This window comes from Larus michahellis, chromosome 4 (assembly GCF_964199755.1).
Source record: "Larus michahellis chromosome 4, bLarMic1.1, whole genome shotgun sequence".
NCBI classification, from domain to species: Eukaryota; Metazoa; Chordata; class Aves; order Charadriiformes; family Laridae; genus Larus; species Larus michahellis.
The window spans coordinates 59,463,635-59,472,544 of NC_133899.1; positions in this window are offsets into that span (position 1 = coordinate 59,463,635).

Consider the following 8,910-nt stretch of genomic DNA (forward strand, 5'->3'; position numbering starts at 1 on the left):
AATATGTCAGTAAGGGCCAGGAGAGACCATCTAAGGTTCACATCTATAGGTTTCTTTCTTTGATATTCAAGAACTGAGTTGTCAGACTTTTTTTTAAAGAAACCTTATTCTAGTTTACTTACAGATGTGCAGAAGTAATCCTGTCACAACAGAGGGAAAGCTTATAAAAAGGTACTTAAAAACCTCATCACTAAAAAACAGTGAAGAACATCTTGTATTGTATAATCTCAACATATTTCTGCTTACCTTCTTATTAAAATAAGTCCATATGTACATATTGATTCCTAATGATGCAGATTGTTTATCCATTAGCTTTACAAAATAATGAATTATACTAGCTATGACAAGGTGAACTGTATCCATGATTAGTAGGAAAGTGAAACTCCACAGTGCTCCACAGAGCAATCTGGGAAGAAATTTTTGCAAACTGAAATCAAGACAATAATGAGTTTCAATTCTTTCTCACAGTATGGCATCTATGGTCCTTTCTCTAACCATCACTCATTCTGTGCCCTAAAGGTGAGGAAAAATCAAAAGTCTATACCCACAACACATTATTGCAGACGTACATCAAGTGAAAGAAAAACATCTTGACTTTACAGGAAATTAATTTAAGGCCTAAATTATGAGACATTATTATACATACTGCTCTGTCCTGAGGTGCAAAGTTGAGATTGGGGAGTTCAATCAAGTCTTCCATAACTTTAAATTTCTCTACTTTTCCTCCCAAGCCCAAAGATGTGGGGGGACTGAGTCTTATCCTCAAAGACCAGAAAGGACACTGTGAATTATACAGTGCGGTCCTCTATGCTCCGCATAAGTAGAATGTCTTCCACAAGTTAGCTGAAAGTGCATCTAATTTTGTTTTAAGGGAACCATGACACTTTCAGGCCTCCCAATAATTTCTTGTATTATTGCTAGAAGAATTATCTTAATTTAAATTCCCAGTAATTATCTTGTGTTCCATTTCCGACAGCAAGATAAAAAAGCTCTGTGCTGTCAGATATAATTCCCATGTTTAAACACTTATACACATTTAGCAACCCTTCTCTCAAACTTCCCTTCAGTATACCAGATAAATTTCACTACTTACACCTCACACCATAATGCAAGATTCTCAGCTATGTGATCTTGGTTTTGGGGGGGGGAGTGTGTTTTGGGTTTTTTTTGGCATATCCTCTACCACATTTCCAATCTCCATTCCCCTTTATTTTGCATTCAAAGATTTTGTTAGTCCTCTTTTCACAGAAGCACACAAAGCTCAAGTTGAGGATGTCATTTATGATAATAAATAAAACCTAGTTTTAGTCATTGTTTTTTTAAAAAAAGTTTCTGCCATTCTGTATATTTAACTGCTTTCTTGAATTCAAAATGTGTTCCTCTTCATTTGGCTGTATTAAATCAATTTTTCTGGATTATAACCATTTAAATAACTTGATTTAGATCACCATAATAGTAATCCATCCCTTATTTTTTAATAGCCTACAAATCTTTGGATAATTCTTAAACTGTATGTGATATTCACTGATGAAGCTAGGTACTTTTTAACAACTTTCATACCTTTCACCCCCCAATTCCCAGTTTCCTGGTGGATCATGTAACAAATCTAAACATCTTACAATAACTTTCTTTTTTGAGTTACTTTTACATACAATTTATGCATAATCTTTTTCATGCCCATCCCCTTCAAGGGTCCAGAAACCAAACTCTGAAGGTCATAAAATATATGTAGAGAGAGGTTAGAACTGGAACAAGAAAATTATCTAGAAGATCCTGGATATCAATATCAAAAGAACATTTTCTAATCCCTCTAGCTCATACCTGTGAATTTTACAAAATGCAAGTGTTTTGAATTAAAAAAAACTTCACTACATGTAGTAAGTGAATTAATCCAAGTGTATGTACATATTTTGTTTACTACCCCTATTCTTCAGTCAATACCAAAACCAAAGAGAAATAGATGTCACCAAAAAAAAGCTATCTGACTAGTAGTAATTATAATTGTAGTCTCTACTTCATTACCAGCAAAGTTCCAAGATCCATTCTCGTACTTCAAATGAAGGGTCAGGCTAACTAATTTGTTATTCTGTGTTACATCCTTTTCTGGATAATGGGACAACGTTTGCAAGTCTCACTGTTTCCCAGTTTTCCAAGATAAGTTAAAAATTGGCAATGATTCACTAGTTCCTTTGAGACTTCTGAGCATAAATTACTTAGCTAGTTCATTTGAAACATTCTCTAATGGGAATTAATGTTGCCTTATCAGTGCTTTATTTCAGATAGAAAATGTTGTGTTTCCATCAACATTTGAATGGCTTGGCCCGAAACCAGCCATTATCTCAGCTTCTCTTACTCTGAATGAACTTATAACCTTTCTGAGAAAGATACACCACAGTGTACAACTCTCCTTTTTTCTAGTAGGTAATTCTGCAAACATCATAGGTCAGATGAAATAAAAACATCCAACAAGTTGTGTACATGCTTTCTTTCTTAAATATAGCTTCTCATAGGAGTCACTCTCCCTTTCTCTGCTCTGTCTTCCATAGGACTTTCTTTTTCCACCTAAATTTGATAAGAGGTCAGAATCCTTCTTTTAAAAGAAAGAGTCAGTTTATTTCTTGTTTCTCTAGTTTTGTCCCAGATAATGCAGAAATATGCACTGAAAAATCTATATTATTTATTCTCCTTTGCAATGCTAGAGACTTCTTATAAGCTGTGACTTGATTAGACAGACGTAAGACTTTGTTTATATATTCAGGACAGGCTACTTCAGAATGATAGGGGCTAAAAAAGGACCCAGAGAAGCTACTTTATTCATTGGAAATGTTGTCCAGGGAGTAAAAACTGGAAGTAAAATCTAGCGTTTTAGAGCAGTACTTTGGCAGGAAGACATTTTCAGTATGTGATATTTCAAAATCCGGAAAACATTTCTTGGTAATATTACACATTTTAGAGACTGCCTGTGTTGACAGTGTTTTTTTGATACTTTTATATGTGGTTGGATGGTTTTGTTGGCATCTGTAAATTCCAGAATTATTTCTGCTGTCAACAGCAGAATCGCAATAGTAATGCCTTAAGGCTGCTTTTTTTGTTGTTGTTTTTGCGGGTTTTTTTGTCCTTTTCTTTTCTTTCTAAAATAGACATGAAAGCAGCAGACCACTTTCAGGCAAACAAACTGGCTGATTTTTCCAGAAAGTGCCCAGTTTCATAACAAGTCTTCTATAATCTGTACAAATATTTCTTCTTACTCTTCCAGAAATGTGCTGCAGATTTGAATTTAAATTAAGTGGCTCCACTGGCTATAATCAATGATTCTCCAAGAATTAACCAACTAAACAGGAATTTGCAAATAAAAGCTAAGAATTCTGGTCACTGAATCTGGGAACTTGGAGTAGAAATGGGATCATATGGCTAAGAAGTGTGAGACTGAGTAACAAGAAAAAAGAGTAATGGGGTAGGAGTTCTGTGTGATTGGAAAGTGAAAGAGGAGAAGGTGGGACGGGTTAATAAAAGGACTGGTGTCAGCTGACCTACAAATTCTGAAATCAGCAGAGGCTGAACAAGCTGAAAAAGGCGGTGGGGCAGGAAAGATTATGCCAAGAAAGAGTGGCAATGCAAGACAAACTAGGATGAGGAAACTTTGTGAGGCTTGATAAAGAAACTGGATTAAAGAGAGACTATGAAAACCAGAGCAAGGACAAAATAAACTAAGTTTATATGGAGAAATTAAGTCAACACAGATATTACTAATCTAATACTTATTGTTACGTTGTTGTTTAAAAACATAAAATGTGGTTCTCTTTGAATCTTAACTCTTTCCAGTTTGATAATAAGAAAAATATACATAAAATGACTTTAAAAATCATTACATTAAAGGATCATAGGGCTGCAAGCTCAAACATCCAGATCTATTCTATATTATGGCTGTATCAAACTTATCTTGAGTTTCCATTCCCCGCTTCCCCAAACCAAAATATTGTGATATCGCCTTTGACTACATGGTGCTGTTCTGCTTTTTCCACAGAAAACAACTCAGCCAGCTGAACAGGGTATTGTATGTATGGCTTAAATTAAACCTTAAAATATATAAAACAACTTATCTCATGAAAATATAGTTTCTTCAGGCCTACAAAAAATGACATAAAATGTGAACTAATATACTTAGTGCTTCTATAGTCTCAAATCTAAATGTGTTCTCCTAATTATTTACACCTAAATTAAAAGATTAAGTTGAAATAAAGTAAAAATGGTGCTTCCTTAGGAGCATCCCTAGGAGCAAGAAATCAGGCAAAGGAGGTAGGAAACCTACATGGATAACAGGGAGCTTGTGGAAAATCTCAGATGGAAGAAGGAAGTTTATAGAATGTGGAAAAAAGGACTGGCCACTAGGCAGAAGTTTAGGAGCACTGTCAGAGTATGCAGGGGTATAATGAGGAAGGCTAAGGCCTGCTTGGAATTAAACCTGGCAAGGGATATCAAGGACAAGGTGTCTTCAAGTACCTCAGCAGTAGCAGAAGGAAGACTAGGGAAAATGTGGGCCCACTGCTGAAAGAGGTAGGTACCCTGGTGACGGAGGATGCAGAGAAGGCGGAGTTACTGAATACCTTCTTTGCTTCAGTCTTTACTGCTAAGGCCAGCCCTCAGGAACCCCAAATGTTGGAGGTAGGAGAGAGAGCATGGAGAACAGAAGACTCTCCCTTGATTGAGGAGGATCGGGATGAGGAGGCAAATTCGACACCCACAAATCCATGGACCCTGATGGGATGCATCCATGAGTGCTGAGGGAACTGGCAGATGTTGTTATGAAGCTGCTCTCCATCATCTTTGAAAGGTCATGGAGAACAGGAGAGGTGCCTGAGGACTGGAGGAAAACCAATGTCACGCCAGTCTTCAAAAAGGGCAAGAAGGAGGACCTGGGAAACTACAGGCCAGTCAGCCTCACATCCATCCCTGGAAAGGTGATGGAACAGCTCGTTCCGGATGTCATCTCTAGGTATGTAGAAGAAAAGAAGGTCATCAGGAACAGTCAACATGGATTCACCTAAAGGAAATCATACTTGACCAATCTGATAGCCATCTGTGATGTCATGACTGTCTGGGTAAATGAAGGGAGAGCAGTAGAGATTGTGTACCTTGACTTCAGCAAGGCTTTTGACACTGTCTCCCATGACATCCTCATAGGTAAGCTTAGGAAGTGCGGGTTAGATGAGTGGGCAGTGAGGTGGATTGAGAACTGGCTGAATGGCAGAGCTCAGAGGGTTGTGGTCAGCAGCATAGAGTCCAGTTGGAGGCCTGTAACTAGTGCTGTTCCCCAGGGGTCAGTACTGGGTCTAGTCTTGTTCAATATATTCATCAACGACCTGGATGAGGGGACAGAGTGTACCCTCAGCAAGTTTGCTCATGACACAAAACTGGGAAGAGTGGCTGACACACCAGAAGGCTGTGCTGCCATTCAGCAAGACCTGGACAGGCTGGCGAGCTGGGTGGTGAGGAACCTAATGAAGTTCAACAAGGGCAAGTGTGGGGTCCTGCACCTGGTGAGGAATAACCCCATACACCAGTACAGGTTAGGGGCTGACCTGCTGGAGAGCAGCTCTGCAGAGAGAGATCTGGGAGTCCTGGTGGACAACAAGTTGACCATGAGGCAGCAATGCACCCTTGTGGCCAAGAAGGCCAATGGTCTCCTGGGGTGCATTAAAAAGAGCATGGCCAGCAGGTCGAGCGAGGTCATCCTCCCCCTCTACTCTGCCTTGGTGAGGCCACATCTGGAATGCTGTGTCCAGTTCTGGGCCCTCCAGTTCAAGGACAGCGAACTACTGGAGACAGTCCAGAGGAGGGCTACAAAGACGATCAAGGGAATGGAGCACCTCTCTCAGGAGGAAAGGTTGAGAGACCTCAGTCTGTTTAGCTTGGAGAAGAGAAGACTGAGGGAGGATCTTATCAATGCTTATAAATATCTAAAGGGCAGGTATCAAGAGAATGGGGTCAAACTCTTTTCAGTAGTGCCCAGAGACAGGACAAGGGGCAATGGGCACAAGCTGGAACACAGGAAGTTCCATCTCAACATGAGGAAAAACTTTGAGGGTGCCAGAGCACTGGAACAGGCTGCCCAGAGAGGTGGTGGAATCTCCTTCTCTGGAGATATCCAAAACCGCCTGGATGCGTTTCTGTCCAGCCTGCTCTAGGTGAAACTGCTTTGGCAGGGGGGTTGGTCTAGATGATCTCTGAAGGTCCCTTCCAATCCCTACAATTCTGTGATTCCATGATTCTGTGATTCTGTGAATGTATCAGAGGAACGTAAATTCCACTTAGACTCCTGAAGACTCTGAATGAGACAAAACGACAGTAATTTGTACAAATTTTTTTCAAACTACTTATTTAAGTAGAATATTTTGTAACACCAATTCAGTCATATTATGTAAGAACTTTTAAAATTATTTCTAAGTATGCAAGCATTTAAAATGCTTTATACTAATTTCACAGTGACTTACTATGATTGTTGCTGATTCATTAAATATATTTTATCAACTTTATTATCATAAAACTTAAAAAAGACACATGTTGAAACTAGTTCAAAACATCTTAATATGATTAGAAAAAATAATAAACTAGTTGAAACAATTGCTTCACGGCTCTGCAACAGAATGAAATAATGCATGAAGTTAGTATTTTGAATGTCTAATAATGCATCATATGATGCACTAAGTGCAATTTTAATATTCATTTTTATGACTCATTTCTTTTCCAAAAAAGGTCAATTTTAAGTAAGTCTAATTTTAAAAATAGCTAAAATGTCTATCGTTAGACTTATGTAGGAAAGCTGTTTGCCTGGGTTCTTCACTTAATTCAGCTTTAAAGGTCTCTTTAAATATGATTTGGTTCATATGTAAAATACTTTCATTCTATGTCTTTGGGAAGATTTATCTATGCACAGGCCCAGAAGCAATTCAAAGGAAAAAGGCATGATACTGTGTGTGTGGAAGTGGAAGAGCATTGAACTAATAATAAGGATAGACACACGAGACATTGTCTCAGATACATAGAAAGAAATACTTGATGCAAGAAGTGAGGTTTAATTAGGCTGTAACTTTTAACAATTTAAGTCAGCTGGGAACTGCCCTGCAGTAACTCAGACCACAAGGGTAATCATTACTTACATTTCCACTCACTGGACAGCTGCTGCCAGTATTCACCACGTCACAGTTAGTCCAGCCGATTTCTAGGACCTCACATAGAAGAAAGGCTACTGAAAGCTGTAACCCTGTTTTCCTCTTCTTTAGATACGGCCTTTCTTTTCATCTGCTTTAGCTCTATTCAAACTGCCAAGACGTGACAATGTATGCAGCTTTCTAACCCAGTCCACTGAGCTGTGGCTATAGGGATGGTAAAAACACCTACTATTTGCATTCTGGCAGCCTGGAAAACACTCTATTCCACTTTCAAAGAAAGTGAAGGTGCAGTGCCCATATAATAGTAATTTGTAATTAGTATAGTAATTATTAGTAACGGTAGTTGCAATAATAATTCTATAGTAGTCACAGCAGAAAAAAGGACTCAGTCTGATGGGGAAGCTTTATGCTGCCTTTTCCTTGTGCTCAAGAGATTATAAACTCAACACTAAAGAATAGAAAATAAAGATGTGATATTTGGGCCCTTACTCCTTGACAGTTTTGCTAAATTCTTATTATTTGAGTGGGCAGAATAATGGCTGCACAGTGACTACATAAGCCCCTATACTGATATTCAAGTCCAGGAAGGCTATATTGTTCATCGGATCTCTTTCTGCCTCCCTCCATCTCTGCTGGTACAACAGCCTATGAGGTGCTTGAAATGCAACACCCGTAGTAAACTATACATAAGAGAAGTTCTGTTACGTTTCAAACAATAAAACAAATCAAAATTGTCTTGTTTTCTAGTTCTCATCAAAATGTATTAATCTATGGCATATATTAAATAAAGGTTGACAAATTTCTTTAATAGGTTTATGAGTAGAATCCTAAGATGGAGGTTAGCAGTTTTTATATACACGCTGAGTTGAGAAATTTATCTGCAGGAATATTAAAAATAAATAAATACATCTTTTATCCCTAATGTTTTAAAACTACAGTGGACTCCCTAAGATGGAATAAAGCAAAATAGTAGCCTGCAAAAAGTCTAAAAATGATACAAAAACGGATCTACAAATTTCTTATCTCTTATGGCAGAACGTAAATATTGTAGCAGATTTACCTGCTACCTTCCTGAAAGCAGGATCAGATTATAAGTATCTGTAGAGAGCACAAAGTTTGTTATTTCAAAGCCTTCAATGGGTAAATCTCATAGTATTTTTGCTTTCTCTTTGTCACTGTAGAGAATGGCTCCTTTTCTCCCTCCCAGGAGGGATTTTTCTCTCCTTTTCTATTAAAACAACTAAAACTTGAATCAGTGAAACTGTGAAAGAGGAAAAAGAAATAGAAGCTAAGAAAAGTAAAAAGTTTGAAGGCAACTGGAAATTGACAAATAAGTGTCAGAGCAGAAAACGATGGCAGTTTGCCAACCAGCTGCGAAAACTAATTCAGCTTTAGATAAAGAGATTTTAAAGGGGAAAAGGACAAGCAAACTTCAGAAAAAGGAAGAATAAAGGAGCAAAGAATAAATCCTTAGAGCTGTGTTAAAGAAGAAACATAGGCAGTGCTTTGTTGTTTTAACTGCAGAACTGCAAGAGGGGCTTTTCATTGAGACTTTGAATAGCACCAAAGAAACAGCCAGAATAAAGTGGAAGCACTAAAGGTTTCCTTAATGCAGTAGCTTATAGACCAGCCCTCAAAAAGGGATTTAAAGATTAGTTTTTCTAGACAAATAGAAATTATTAATGGCAATAAGTGTTTTCTTCACCAGTCTACATATGGACATAAAAATAACGGTGTTACA